The sequence below is a fragment of the Nyctibius grandis genome, chromosome 7 (genome assembly GCF_013368605.1).
Source record: "Nyctibius grandis isolate bNycGra1 chromosome 7, bNycGra1.pri, whole genome shotgun sequence".
Lineage (NCBI taxonomy): Eukaryota > Metazoa > Chordata > Aves > Nyctibiiformes > Nyctibiidae > Nyctibius > Nyctibius grandis.
Window position 1 is genome coordinate 18,583,741 of NC_090664.1, and position 16,189 is coordinate 18,599,929.

At 43.6% G+C, this 16,189-nt stretch overlaps 1 protein-coding gene across 1 annotated transcript in view; it reads left to right on the forward strand.

Moving 5' to 3' along the window:
- Positions 1-7,949: 7,949 nt before the first annotated feature.
- Positions 7,950-16,189, forward strand: part of RFTN1 (raftlin, lipid raft linker 1) — a 113,142-nt gene continuing 104,902 nt past the window's right edge. Inside the window, exon 1 of the mRNA XM_068404971.1 lies at positions 7,950-8,146. The gene's annotated coding sequence lies outside the window, so the exon portion shown is untranslated. The remainder of the gene's footprint in view (positions 8,147-16,189) is intronic.

Below are 16,189 nucleotides of genomic sequence, written 5' to 3' on the forward strand. Positions count from 1 at the left end.
AATTGATAGAGTTGTTTGAGACTCTTCAGCCTTTCATCCTGATTGTGTTATCTGTGCAGATACTTCCAAGGGTGCTGAATATTAGGGTGTATTCACGGACCAGGTAGACTCAAGGCACTTTGCCCCAGTTATTATCACTTGGTGTGACATTATGTACCTTGTACTGAATGCATTGGGTGTCTGTGCAGCTGTACAACCTCTTTCCTAAGTTTGGGACTTCATCAAAGCTTGCTTGAATGTATCAACAATACTGCATTTCTGAGATACTAATTCTACTGTAAACCAGATTCTACATACCAGAGTGTCTTCAGTTAACTTGCAGAAAAATCCCTGATACAAAACAAATGTGAAATTGCTTAGAATTTGATGTCATTCTCTTTTACCAGAGCTCAGAGTGAGGCCTGAGGGCCATGTAAAGGATCACAGCTGCTGTGGGATGTATTTTTTCAAGGGGCTTAACACTTTTTCCTGTTAAACTAGTAAAGTAGCTTTTGAATTGGGAAACTGTTCCTTGACTAGAAAGTCTTAGATTGTGATACTGCTTTTAACTTAATGAACTGGGTCTACTTGGATGGTACAGATTCTCCTGTAAGTTCCTGTACCAAGCTGCTGTTGTTTTTCCCTTTCCACTACTCAGAAATACTTTTTTTGTGTAGGTTGGGAAACTGTACTTACCAAATGTACTGATTTTCAGATCATTGCATTAAGTATTGAATTTCCTGGGATTGTATTTATGTAGTGTTTATTCAGATAGAAATGAAGCAAACCCTTTCCACAAGTTATTACCAGTAGGGTTAGAATCAAGTCCTCATGACCTCAGGATGCAGTGACCCATTCTAGTCTTTTGCCTGGTCTAGTCACTGTTTGTGCCATTGGAACAGCTGGGCTGCTGCAAATTTGTGGAATGTTTTTTCTAGGGTGTAGCTTACTTATCCATCTACTATAAAGGTAATAGACTGTTTAATAGTTATTAAAAATTTCATGAATCTTTTTGCATTATTTAACGTGCCTGGTTGTCTAGTCCTTATTCATATTAGTGAAATTTATTCAAATGAGAATATCGGTTGACCTCATTAGTACAGTTGGGCACCAGGTATCTGGTAGGTGGAAATCTAAAACATCAAAAGTCCTAAGAATTACTTTCCCTTATATATGAATTAGCTTAATGCAATTGAGAAATTGAAAAATGCATTGATTGGTTATAGTGCTCTGTTAAACTACTGGAATGTTTAAGAAACAGAATATAGATACCTGACTCCTTACTGATGGTACTGAGTAGTGTTTAGTCCGGATATCCAAAGAAAGGAAAAAGCAGATATTCCAGCTCCTTCAGAAATTTAGTGTTTCTTGTTAACATTAAGTCTTCCTCAGCCTCCTGCACTGGCTTATTACTAGCTGACCTTTTATATAGGGTTTTCACTTGCAGGTTTTTCAAGCACCTTAAAGAAATTAATAACTATTCGTTTTTTTTACTTCTGAGAACAGAGATGCAAGAGAAATGGCTTGGGGAGTGCCATCTGAAACAGGTCATAGCTTGTCTAATGCTTGGTTAGATTGGCCCTTCTGACAGCAAAAAATGTGGTCCCTGTTTCGATCACCTAGAGCAAGAGCTGCTTTAGTGCCAACTTGATGTAGCAATAAAACTCTCTGGCCAGCAGTCTTTTATATGCAGCCATTTTGGGGCATATCTCTCCTGTTTCTGAGATTGGATTTAACAGAAGTTATACAGATTTTACATTCTCATTTCACTAATAATTTTGACCAAATGTGTACTGAAACATTCAAGAAAGGTAAAATAAATAAGGCTGAATTAAATAGATGGTCAGTAATTATGTAGCCACAGCTCTTCTCTTACTCCTGCAGAGGCATATCCTATCAGATAGTGACCAAGTCAAAATTACCTGCACATAATGTTACATAACTATGTGTAGTCTTGAGAAATCTATGGCCATAAGTGTATTTTAAGTCTCAAGATGATAGAAACCAGCTTTCAGAAAGAGCTTCCAAAATAGAAAATTGATTCTTAATTATACCTGGCCTCTGCAGCTCCCTAGTAGTTGCCTACACATGGGCAATAGAAGCACTTAAATAATAAAAAAAATTTAAAAATAGTCCTGTGCCATTAAAATGCTGTAGTGGTAGGACTCATGTTAAAGTTACTCACCTTTGGAAACAGAATATGAGCTAGTTTTAGTAACTAATTGGGCTAAAATTGTGACCCAGTCTGAGTACATAAGTGCGTTAGCTGCTGGCCTGCTCTCCCTGTTCTGGAACCCTGGAAAAGGACAACCAGCTGCTGCTGCTGAGCAAAGGTCAGATTGTGCCCTGCTGCTGGGGCAGAAGGGGTTGTACCACCACCAGAATCAGCAGTAGGGACTGGTACAGTTTGCTCTTTAGCAGCAGTATAGACCTGACTTCTCCATAGCTTTCCATACTGTCTTGGTTCCTTCTGTGATTTGGGGGTAGTTTACCTGTTATTTCTGAGAAGCTGTGGCCTAGTTCTCAATAACACCTGATGAAATGAACAAGATATGCTAAATGACTTGTCTGACTCGAATGGAGCCTAGTTTTTCTCATTTTGGCTTTTCTTTCATATTTTGTCTTGTTAATAGAAATCTCAGTAGATACTAAACATGCTTTTGCAGAGTGGTAGGTAAGTAAAATAATTTACTGGTATTTTTGTATCTATTTCTGATTAACTTAAGTTTAATCAGAAGTACCTTAAGTTTTGCTGAATCCTGTTCAATGGGATGTTGCAGCTGTCTTGCTTTTTGACACAGAGGAAACAAATTTTGTTCTAAGTTAGCTTTAAGTATTTTTTCATACTAGTGTGAAAACTAGAAAAATGGGACGTGGTTAACTTGAATGCTGGAGTCTGACTTTGTAGTGAAAATAACAGTAACTGGCATTATACTGAGTTTCATACCAAAAGATAAATGGCTTACACTTATGTAGATCTTTCCAATTAGTTGTTCAAATAAGGCTTGGAATAACCAAGCAAGGGGTTATTTAGTGGCATAACTAGAAACACCTTGCATGAGAGAGAAATACTGTGCATGTGATTTCTCGCTGCTTTTCACAATGTGTAATCTTCTCTGCCTATGCCAAAATAAGTGCAGATATTTGGCAAAGCAGAACTCTTCAGTGCCCTACCAGTAGCAATTTACAACTTGCCTTACCCAGCTGCACCCAGCACTACAAAGTGCAAATGGAAAACGTGATCACTTCTGCCTGTGATACAGGAGGTTGTAGAGCTCTGCACCACTCAATGTGTGGATTTACAAGAGAAATTACACTGGCTAGAAACAGAAATAAAATGTATCAAAGCACTTTTTAACTCCTAAGGTAAACTAATATTCCCTAATGGAGTGTCTAGGGGCAACATCTTACTATTGATTAAAGCAATAAGGTCCTTCAGTTGTTTATAGTTAAATGGTTGTTAGAGCAGTATTTTACTATTTAATTACCAAGTCACTTGTGTTTTGCTGTAGTTTATTGTTCTGAGGGGGTGTGTGTGTATATACACGTGCATTTATATATATATATAAAAAACAACTGAAATGTCTAGAATGTGGTTTTTTTCAAGTTCATCAGGTTTCTCATGGGAAGAATGTTGCCTCTTAAGAGTACCACATGAAATACCTGTTACAGTCAGAATAAGTTCTAGATCATATCTTAATCAAATCAGATCTGTACCAAAGTGGTTCTGAAAGAGGCAAATAATATCAAAATAGGGGAACAGTGCATATTTTTTTTTAAAGAATATGTGAACCCTGGCAAGCCAGAATGGCATTCTGGAATTCTCAGAGTGGTAGTCTAGAAACAATAGTTTACATGTACAGCATCAATTTAGATTGTATGCTATGCTTGGACTTACATGCCTTGATACGAGGCACTTGAACCATCTTTGTTTTCTTGAATTTCAAGGCAGACGCACCTAAAGAGGTGAGAGTAGAGGCATCCTATGCTGGTAATTAATCTGCTGCTTCTGTACCACACTTTTGTAGTTAGAGAAAAACACCTTTGTGTCAAAAGTCCTACGGAACGAAGTTTTAATTCAAATTTCTCTCAATTAAAAAGTGCAGAAATGTCTTAATGGGTTGTATATTTAACACTGGAGCAGAGGAGTTCCAGGTTGAAATTGGTGCATCAAAACACACTGTATATGATAGCTCTAAGTTTGCAGACATGTCCAGTAGTTAGACTGTGAAGTGGGTAGTGGAAAGATGGTTTGTGGTGCCTGGGTCTGTGCTATGTGTTGCACTGTAAACATTAATTTGAAACACTTTTCATCTGTACAGGACAGCTACTTCATAGCCATCTGTGGTCACCCAGGAATGTTGTTTTCCTAGTGTTGGTGTCCCTTTCTGTATCTGAGAAGATGTTACACCAGCAAAAAAAGTCTTTAATGTTGTCAGACATCCTTTCAATTCAGCCCCTGAGGTGTAGATCTGCAAATCCTATGGTGTTGGCAAGGTCTGGTGCCCAGGATGCTCCTTCTGGAGCCATCTATGACCTGATGTGTTTATAACACAGGGAAAGCTGCACTTTCACTTCTTCCTACACACTTTGCAATCCTTCCCCATATGCTTTAACAATAGTATCAGAAAAACAGCTCAATTACATGGCACCCTGATGTGATTGCATGCTGTTTCTCACACAGTCGGAAAGCTGAAGAAACTAATGAGTGGAGGAAAAATTAGGAGGGACAAGGAAAGAGGAAAAACTGTGTAAATGATTAAAAGAAACAGAGAGGGAAAAACCCAAAACACACAAAAGGAAATAGAAAAAGGAGATGAGTAAATTCACCACACAAAATGCACTGCTGGTTTTTGCTTCATAGGTCAGCACTGGTAAAGAAGTAACTTAATTTCCCCACTTCCAATGTTTTGATGTTATGCCTTTGGTTACTGACTACTAGCTAATGCTGATAGTTGTGCTTTAAGAGGACTTGAATGCAGACAGAGGCCACTCTGGGGAAATTTTCTTGTTCTGTGATGGCACTTGAGGGGGAAAGTAGAGGTAGTACTTTCAAATAATTTCATCCATCATAATACCAGCCTTAAATACAGAAATATTCTGTAGTTAGGAAGGAATTGAGGTGCTAATGTAGTGTTTGCTTATATATTTTTACATAATTTAATTTGGTTTATGCACCTACACAGCAGGGAGAGAGATTCTTAAGTGGACAAAGTATAGCAAATGTAGCTGTGTCTTCTGGGCACAAAGGTTTCAAGCAGTTTGTGTTAATCAAGGGTGTTTTAGGAGCTGCTGAACAGGTTTCTGGCCTAATAGGGGCAAGTACAATGAAGGTGGCAAGCAAAGTTCCAGACTTAGCCCACAAGCATGACATTTGGGATGGATACACTTTTTTCTGGAGAGACGGGGAAGATGAGGGTGGAGGGTTGCACCCTCTGTAAAAAGAGCAGCTGAAATGTATGGAGCTCTTGGATGGATGACAGGCTGCTTGAGAACAGTAAGGATCAAAGGAGAGGCTACAGACAGTGACGTGTTGGTGGATTGCAGAGCAGCTACTCATGATGAAGGTTGATTAAATCTTCAACTCAACGACATATATCAGTCACAGATCCTGATGCTTGGAGAGGAGTTAATCTCCCTGACAGCTTGGAAGGGTACCATGGTGGGATGCAAGCAATCCAGCAGATCTCAGGAAGCTTTCTTGTTAGAGATACTGAATGGGCCAACCAGGCATGTTGCACAAATGGATGTCCATTAAGAAGGAAGAGTTGTTTAGGAATGTGATAATAGCAACCCTGGCTGTAGTCATAACCATACAGTGGAGCTCAAGATCCTGAAGGGAGTGAGGAAGGCAAGTCCTTGGACTTCAGAGAGCAAACTTTGGCTTAGCTGGGGAACTGGTAAATGGGATGCCGTGGGAGGCAGCTCTGAAAGGTGAAGGGAGCATAGGAAAGCTGGCAGGTTTTTAAGGGGAATCTTTTCCCTATGCAAGAGTGGCGCATCCAAATAGGAAAACAGGTTGATGAATTGGGATGCCAGCTAGGCTGAAGGGGGAACACCTGACTGAACTTCCTTGCAAAACTATCATGGTGGAAGCAAGAACAGGTTATGGCGAAGGAGTTTTAGAAATGTTGCCAAGGTGTGTAGGGATGGTGTTGACACACACAAGGGCTTGTGGAATCTCATGTTGCTCCCAAAAACTATGTTAACAGTAAGAGGCTGAACAAGGAACGTGTAGGCCTGTTGTTGAATGTGAGCACAGGTAAGACCGATGTACTCAGAGCTGCCTTTGCCTCAGTCTTCCTGATCCATGTGCTTGGAGGCAAGGTTCAAGCAAGTGAGGAACCACCAGCAATGGATGAAGATCAAGACAGAGATTCCTTCTGAGAACTTACCTGTACAAATCTGAGACCAGTTGGGCTGTGCCTGAGGCTGCTGGGAAGACCTGGCTGATGCCTTGAGAGCAGCTGCTCTCTGTACTTTGAGTGGGGTGAGGAGAGTGCATAACAACTCAAGCAAGGCAAACGTTGCACTCATTTTCAGAAAAGGCCATAAGGACAATTTGGGGAACCATGAGGAAATCGGTCCCTGGGAAAATCATTGAGTCCCCTTGGAACGTCTTGCTTTTGTGTACTTCGTGTGTCTAGAAAGGGTGCCATCATGCCTCACCAACTGTTAGCCTTCTAAGATGAAATGGCTGCATTTGTGGGCATGGGGATGGTAGCGGATGCCCTGGCAACTTTAGTAAGGTGCTTGGCACTGGCTGCTGTGCTATTTTTGAATATGCATAGGCTTCTGTAGTCTGGGTGGGTGGACAGCTAGATGGGTAAAAAGCTTGTTGCGTGGTTGAGCTCAGACAGTTGCAGTTTAATGGGGTTGTGCTTTGCCTGGAGGGCAGTGGCAGGTATTTAGGTGCATAAACCTGTTGTATTTAACATCTCTTTCAAGGACCGGGAGGAGATGACAGGATCCACTATTGCCATCTTTGCACATGACCTCACATGCATGGTGCAGTTGACAAGCTTTGGTGCTGGGCTGGTGTCCAGAAGGACCTGGGCAGGCTCAAGGAACAAGCCACCATGAACTTTTTGAAGTTTAAAAAGGACAACCATCCTGCCTCCTCTGGGAAGGGAGGGCACCTTGCACAGATCCAGACTGAGGACTGCCTGTCTGGGTAGCAGCTCTCTTGCAAAGGCTGCCGGGATGTTGGTAGGCAGCAAGCTGACCATAGCCAACAAAAAAGGAACAACAGCATGCCAGTAGCTTGGGAAAAGTGATTATCCTCTTCTATTTGCCACTCATTAGGGCTCTTCTAGACCACATACTGTCTCCAGGTGTGTCATTCCCCCCTCACACTCCTGTGCCAAGAGAGTTGTGGACAAGCCCAGTGGAGGGCCACTACAGCCAGGGCTGGAGCACGTGTCCTGCAAGGAGAGGCTGAGGGAGCTGAACTTGTTTGACTTGGAGAAGGGAGGGCTTGCCACCGTCTGAAGGAGGATGAGGGAACAGGCATATCGAAAGGAGAGGGTCAGGCTCTGGGTAGGAGGAGGCCGGTTCCACTACGGTGAGCCCAGGTCTGCTTCGACGCTGTGGGCCTGAGAGCCCCCAGGCAACGCCCTCGCCGGCCCGGGGCGGAGGGGAAGGGAGCCCAGCTGCAGCGCGGGGGAGGGCGGGGCAGGGAGGGGGCTGAGGCGGGGAGTGCGTGAGGGACTTCCAGCCCAGCCCTGGGCGACGGGCGGAGCAATCCCCGTTCGGGCCGTGTCGGTGGTGGAGCCGCGAAGCTCTGTCCCTGCCTCGCCGCGGCTCTCGCTCGGCGGGGGGCTCGGCCCCGCAGCTCGGAGGAAGAGGCCGCGGCCCCAGGCCGGCCGGGCTCGGCGCGGAGCGCAGCTGCCCGGCGCGGTCCCGCGGAGGCGCCTCCCGCGCCGTGCTGCCGCCCCCGGGCGCGGCACAAACTTTCTGCCGGGCACAGGGGCTGTGTGGCGGCGCGGCGCTGCCCCGGCACCTCCCTGTCGCGGAGCCGAGGGGGGAGCGGCCCCGGAGCGCGGCGGGCGGGCACGGGCGGCAGCCGGAGGAGGAGGAGGAAGCGCTGTCAGTGAGGCCGGCCGTCTCCGCCCGCCGGGTATCCTTCAGCACCGCCGGGCTGCGCTTCGCCCGCCGCCTGTTCCAGGTACCGCCGCGCACCCGCCCGGTCCGCCGGGCAAACTTGGCGAGGGGGCGGGAAGGGGGGTCCGGGGCCGGTCGGGGTCGCTACTGGGCAGGGTCCGCGCGGCAAAGGGGGGAGAGCGGCCCCGGGGCTCTGACTCGTCTTGGTCCTCGGGCTCCTGAAGTTCGGAGCGGGGCCCGGGCTGGCCGGCGTGCCCGCCTGTGGAGGGGCTGCTCGAGGCTTTCACGGGGGCGGGGGGCAGGCGCTCCCTCCCGCCCGCTCCCCCAGCGGATTTCGGTTTGTGCAGCGCTGTTGAACCGCTGCTCTGAAGGGGACGGCGGTCCCGCCCGCTTCGCTCCTACCGTTTGTCGAGGGACCGGTGCGGAGCTCGTCCGCACTGGCCGTTAGGCCGGGGGAGGCGGCGGAGCGGGCGGAAGGCGCCGTCCTGTCAGCCGGTGAGGAGACCCCGCGGGCTCCGCTGGCGGGGACCGCAGGCGGCATTGCTGGAAATAGCTTCCAGCCGGCGCGGTTATTTGCGTCCAGCCAACGCCGCGGGGAGGCAGAGCCGGGGAAGGCGGAGAGCTGTGAGGGGAGCCCGGCGGGTGCGCGCCCGCCCGCCCGCCTCCGCGCCCGGCCCGGCGCCGCTCGGCACATGCCGGGCACCTGGAAGCGGCGGTACCGCGACGTGCCACCGTGTGGCTGGCTGGGTTTTGTGATTTTACTGTTATTTTCAAAGGCTGGGCTGGACGTTGCCTTTTTAAGTCCGCGACGCGGTTTCGGCACGTTTTTATTACAAAATAAGGAGAGGTAGTGCGACTATGGGTCAGCAGTTGTATATCTGAGTATGAAACACATCTCTCTCCTCTCTTGTTTATCTAAATTCATGTCAGAGCAACTAGTTCTCACAACCTGTGTGTTTCTGGAAAAGAGGAATTTAGTTGGATGGACTTTTAGAGCTGGTCTGTGATACTTGCAACTTGGTCAAATAATTAATGGGAGACATTTGTTCCCCATTACGACTGAGCGTGCTTCGGTCCAGCTGCCAGCTCGGACCAGGGGAACAAGCTGAGCCAGAGGCTGCTGAGTGGCAGGACGGGGAGCAGCGCTGGAGGTGTCGTGTGGTCTTGGTGGGGTGACTCGTGCTAAAGTGATCGTTGGATGTAAAATAATGAAAATTTAACTATACCTGACAAAACGTTCTTAAATGTTTTCAGCCAAAGCTTGGAAGCTATGGTATGATTGTATACTGCGTCTATTTTTATTCCTGTAAAAAAACAGTTTGCTTTTTTTTTTTAGTTTAGTAGGAGAATAACTAGCATTGTCAAGAAAGAGCTGATCTCTAGTTTACAATAGAAAATCTTTTTGTACGTCTGCTTTTATGTTTTATTTTTAATGAGTCCAATCCATTTCAGCTTCTGGTATTGAATAACAAGTTACTGGCAATAACCCTCTTTTTCACAATCCTAGTGGTCACATTTGTGTATTTAATTTCTGTTTTGTTCTAAGAAAAAAAAAAGTCTCAGAATGAAGGGTTATTTTAAGAATCTAACTTAACCTCAAGTTAGTTACATTAGACAAGGGGCTTTCCACTGCTTGAATGCTGGCATTCCCCTGGTCTGAGAGCGAGAATGTAGCATGAAATGAGTATATACAGCTGTGATTAAATACCTAGGGGAGTTCTGAGCAGTGGTACTGGGAAATGCAGATACTATGTTGGGTTTGGTGAAGTGGCCTTAGAACCTGTGGTGAAAAAGCTGAAAAGCTGGAGCCACAGCCTTTTGAAGAATAAAAATCAAAATTAATGAAGTCTGTATTTAAAATAAATAGATAAAAAATAATCACATAACTATTATTCCATCCCCCAATTTCATGTGAGATCCCACAGCTTCACATCTGGCTCCAGTGGGCCACTTCATCTTTTACCCCAAATTGGTTGGCCAGGGTTTTACTCCATGGCAGACTAGCAAAAGACAGTAAGCATAGGACTGTCAAGTCTGGCTAGCTTTGTGGTTTACCGTGGTTTTACTTTCTGTCCTTGAAGCTACTGTGCATACATTGCAATATGCATCTGTTTTTCCTGCCTGTTTTCTGTGGGTTCAAAGTGGTGTGGGATTAACTTTAAAGGAAAGTTGGATTTATATCTGACATTCCTATGCATGCTTCTGTCGGGTCTATTCGGTCTTTAATTTGCTAGGCAATAAATGTTAGCTGCTATAGTTTCCTCGTAAGTTCTTGAGAGTAGTTCTCTAGTCCTTCTTAGAATCTCATCATCTTCATATGGAGGCATCTTGCTCGAACATTTTCAGCCGTGGTATTTCAGAAGAAATTTTACCTGTGCTTTGTCCAGTGACATTAACACTTTGTTTTCTTGACCAGAAATAGCCTGCCTAAAAGTATTTTGTAGAAATACGTGGTACCGTCTGAATCTTTTGCTGTAGTGAAAGACAGCATCATGGTATCACTAAGTTTTAAATCTTTCGGATGAGCGTTACAGGGTGATGTGGGTGGGGTAGAGAGCAAGGCTCTCTCACCAACCTGCTGTTCCTCAGATTGCTCCCCAACACCAGCACAACACTTGCCTTTCTCCTCCACCAGTTCTCTCCAATCCTGTTTGCTTTTCTTCCTCCCACCCTCTCGCCCACGTGCGCACACATGCAAACCGGCTTTGTTTCCCTAGGGAGGGTTGAGCGCAGCTGGTGGCAGCCCCTGGTTATGGGCAGGGAGCGTGCAGAGGTATCCCGCCGACCCCCGGGCCCAGGGACAATGCAGAGGAAAGTAAGTGTGTGTTATGCAGGGTAGCAGAGTTGAGCCCAACACTAGTGTTGTGAACACCGTAATAAAAACAATGGCGCTTAATAATATTTTGTTGAAATCACGTTATCACTGTGGCGTGTTATTTGACATGCTGCGTGCTAGGGCTGTGCTTTTCTTTGTGACTTGTGTATAAGACCTGTCAGGGTAGTCTGTTCTAATTTTACTGAATCCATATCCTCTTTATCCATGTATTTCTTTGTTTTCTTCTTAAGCTTCCTAAAGCTTAGCAAACTCTTGAGGTTAGACTAGCAATTGTATTAATTGGCTAAATTATATTTTCCTCCCCCCTTTTTTTTTGTGTAGGCAGTACATTTTCTTGTCTCCCAGGGAGATGGCACCAAACCTGGTGCAATAGTTTTTAATTTTAGCAATTGGATTTGCAGTTTATCATGACAGGTCTTCCAGAGTTCTTGGTATGAGTCCAAATTAGTCCTCCTGATTTGCGTTCTGCTTCCATTTAGTTGTGGTATCTTTGGCCTCTCTAACTGGGCTTGACTTCTGGCACATTTTACTTTATCCTGGTGTTTCTTGATCTGAGACTGTAGTTTCCTCTGCTGAGCTTTTTTCCCTGTCCTTTGAAAGCTCTCTGCTTATTCTACCTTTCCTTCTTTATTAGGTAATTCATCTCGCTGGGTCTGGAAACATTCTTATGAATTCTCTTGTCACTTCCTTGGGTTACAAATTCTGCAGATTCATATTGTAGTTTAAACATGTTCCAGACCTTCCCTGTGGTCACGTCCTCCAACTTTTCATTCCTGTTCATCTCACTAATGAGTTCCCCTAGTTTTTGAGATTTGCCTTTTGAAATTGAAAACCTTAATTGCAGATCTACTTGGGTTGCTCTACCGTTTAATTCAAGTAAAATCAATCATAAAGAATAAATCTAGGATTATTCTTTCACCAACCTTTCTATAAGCAGAGATTTAGTTATCAGCTTCAAGTCTAAAAACCAGATCGTGCTAGTCAAATTGGTAAGTATATGGTGAAAAAATTGGTTGGTTGTGACATCCAGCAATAAATAGGACTGATTTACAGTAATTGTTCTTTGTATTTTCAAAATAAGTCTTTGAGAATCTTTTAAATTACTTGGTAAACATTAAACAACTGAAAAAAGTAAAAATTATTGTGGTGTTTATTGAATATATGCTTATCTGTATGGTAATGTTCTTCAAAAAAGGACCAAGTAGGTATCTCCCGGTACAGAATTTCCCTCTTAAGGAGTGTAATGTCACAAAAAACCTATACAGTGGTAAGCCAGAGAGGGGAAAAATGGGGATATGTCAGGAGCATGGCTCTATTGTGGGAGCCTATAAAGGATCATCCTAGCATGATATTCTCCTTTCTTTGTTTACCTGTACACCCAGTTTGTCAGGTCTGGTGTTTTTAATCCTCTGCTTCGGTTATGCTTCTCTGCCTGATGGTTTTTTTGCCTTGTTATTCCTCTTCTGCTTCATTGCTTTAACTATGCTAGGAAAGGGACTCAGCCATAATTTGCAAGCTCTCTCAGGGTTTGTTTAGAGCTGAATGGGGGAATAAACACTGATGTTTTGTAGACTGAGAAGGATGCAAGAATTAAGTGACCACATGCCAGCAAGTAAACTGAGCTAAGCATGAAGTGCTTATTATTTGGAAACAGAAAGGTCAGGATTGCAGGAGTGAGGGTTTAAGAAAATAAGTGTGTCTCATTACTGCGCAACAAATGTGAAGTCCTGTAATTATTTGTAAAAGCCTTCTAGCATCCCTGTGAGGCAGCTAAGTATCACCCATGGAAGGAAAAACCAGGATGAAAGGACTTCACCAGAATTAAGAGAGAAAACCTATTAATACATTGCACTTATCTTGTTTCACTGCTGCACTCAGCAGTAAGAACAACATATTCCATAATTTTGTGAAAGGAACTTTAGCAGTAACTTATCATACATATTTTAAAAATTAAATTCATTTATGATAAAGCTTACAAAATGAGGTCACTAGTTCTGAACAATAAACATTTTAAATACGTTAATGCAAGCAAACTTGTTCTCACTAATTTTGCTTAAAAACAAGCTGACAGTAGTGTAATCTGCCTGTACAGCGTATTTTCTTTGGATGCCATTATAAATACTAAAATTGCCTTTTTTTCTGTTTCAGGTGGTAGCGTATTGCACTTACATGTGTATTAGACAATACTTGAATATTCAGTCTGATGCTATATGCTTAGCAGTTGACTCCAATATTATATGTATTTAAAAGAATTGTTCAGGAGGTCTTTTCAAATCATCCCTGTCAACAGTCATTGACACAATGCTTTCTGTAATATTGGTATAGTTGAAATAAACTGTTTAGTCAATATATGCTTAGTTGATAAACATCCCTTAAATTACTTAGTCTGGTAATCTATTCAAGCTTCCATTAGCCATGTGGTTCTGTTATGTTTCAGTGTAATTTTCATTATTATTCCTTGGAGATAAATTGTTGCGGAGTTCCATGAAAGGAGGGGGCGATAAATCGGGAAATTAGCTCCATTTGTTTCCAAAAAAGCCCCAAACAAAAAATCAGATAGAAGGCAGGGTTTTCTTTTTCTTCACTTCTTTGTGCCCTTTTCCTGCTGAAAAGGAATCCTGGGGCCTGAGCCACTATTATCAAGAAAATAAGTTGTTAGCTACATGATATTTTTTTATGCTTGTTGTTATTCTTTGCTAATTCTGAACTTATTGTATTTCATCTATTTTGAACACAAGCTAGTAAAGTGAGAAAGCAAGCCCAAGTTGCAGAGAGTATTTTAACAAAGCTTAGGTTCAGAGATGATGCATTGAAAACTTGGCAGATGTCTAAAAGAGCTATAAAAATTCCTGTATTTTATTCAAGATACATTCATTTTCATGGATCGTGGAGGTGGTTAAAAATTGAAATACTGGGTTTTTTTCTCTTGCTGAGTGCAGTTTGTTGTATTTTTTTGTTTTTCATGGCAAAGGATGGTACCAGTTTCAATAAAACTTGCATTGTGACAGAGTGTTCAGGGACAGGTAATTTGCCATGCTGGGGTGGGTTTCTGTCGTGTTCCTCCAGATGCTCCCCAGAGCTCCTCTACTCTTGAAGTACACAGTGGTGGACAGTAATGGGGAGGAGGAGGTGGTAGCAAGAGGCTTATTCCGTGGCTTGCAAGTTGGGCGTTTGCTTGGAATGTACAAAACCTGGGTTAAATTTTTGAACACAGTTTGCAGAAGAAAGCTGCTGATTTCCTAACCAGTGGGGGCCTTTGCTGTCATTCACAATGCAAACTTAGGAATTAATTGACTGTAGGCTTTGCTGTTCTGCAACTCATTGCAGCTTCCATTTTTCATGTTTTGCAAAATTAAAATGAGGTAGACTAAAAAAAAAAAAATCTGTTATTAGATCTGGGTTTCAGTTCTAGTTTTATCATCACATGGCTGAACACAAGCACAATTTTAGAGATTATCAAGATCATAGAGCACACTTAAGATTAATTTGCAATCTAAGTGAGTTTGTGGACAGAATTAGTTTTTCCAGCATGTGTAGTTGTAAGAGCCCATAGCTAAATCTTAATGTTATTGGTTAATATTCTTCATTAGATGTTACTTTTTCTCTCACTAAAGGTATTTCTTGTACATATGGAACTAATGAGCTGATAATTTTTACATTAATGACAAAGAAAAAGTTTGTCTTAGAACCTACTGCAGAGCAAAAAATATTTGAAAATTTTGCAGTGTTTCTGAATAACTGTTTTTTAATTTACTAAAAGCTGAGTATTGTAGTAACATTTTGGTTTAATACTGAATAAAAAAAGTAGAATTCACATGTGGGTATAGAAAGTCAGGGTAAATATTTGTAGTACAGTAACCTTAAGTGTCCCTTATAGCAAAACAATGTACCTGCTGAAAAAGGGGGTTGACTTGGGTTTAGATTACTTTGAATGCATCAGTGATAAACATTTCTTACAGCGCTCTCTGATAACTTCAGTGTAGGAAAGTAAGAAGGTGAATAATGTCCTGTTGACAACTAGATTTGTAACTGAAAAGCAAGGAGATGTTTTCAGATGAGGATGGAAAGACTCTGAACAGCAGTAACTGCTGCAAAGGAATGGAAGAGGGTAATAACTAATGTTAAAACATCTTTGGAAGGTTATAAAGCAAGCTGTCCCAGTAGGAAGTTTGTGGGATAACACTGAGCAGAATTTGATGATTCAGTGATTACTTAAGATATACACATCATCAATATCTTTGAGAAAACTTTTAGGTATTCCTACATCTCTGGAGTTTTTTTAATACTTAGACTCCTGTATTAAAGTAGGAACTCACAGAATCACAGAATCAATCAGGTTGGAAGAGACCTCAGGGATCATCGAGTCCAACCACTGCCCTGACACCACCATGTCAACTAGACCATGGCACTAAGTGCCATGTCCAGTCTTTTCTTAAACACATCCAGAGATGGTGACTCCACCACCTCCCTGGGCAGCCCGTTCCAATGTCTAATGACCCTTTCTGAAAAGAAATTCTTCCTAATGTCCAACCTGAACCTCCCCTGGCGAAGCTTGAGGCTGTGTCCTCTTGTCCTATCGCTAGTTGCCCGGGAGAAGAGGCCAACTCCCACTCCACTACAACCTCCCTTCAGGTAGTTGTAGACTGCAATAAGGTCACCTCTGAGCCTCCTCCAGGCTAAACAACCCCAGCTCCCTCAGCCGTTCCTCATAGGTCAGACCCTCCAGACCCTTCACCAGCTTGGTCACCCTCCTCTGGACTCACTCCAACACCTCAGCATCTTTCAATGAATAAATTTTTCCTGATATCCCATCTAAACCTCCTCTGGCAGAACTTGAGGCCATTTCCTCTTGTCCTATCACTTGTTACCTGGGAGAAGAGACTTAACACTTGCCTTGCCACAACCTCCTTTCAGGTAGTTGCAGAGAGTGATAAGGTCTCCTCTGAGCCTTCTCCAGGCTAAACAACCCCGGTTCCCTCAGCCACTCACAGGACTTGTGCTCTAGACCCTTCGCCAGTTTCCTTGCGCTTCTTTGGACTTGCTCCAGCTCCTCAATGTCTTTCTTGTAGTGAGAGGCCTAAAACTGAACACAGTACTCAAGATGCGGCCTTACCAGTGCTGAGTACAGAGGGACGATCACTCCCCTAGACCGGCTGGCTACACTATTCCTGATAGAGGCCAGGATGCCATTGGCCTTCTTGGCCACCTGGGCACACTGCTGGCTCATGTTTAGCCGGCTGTCGATCAGCACCCCCAGGTCTCTTTCTGCCG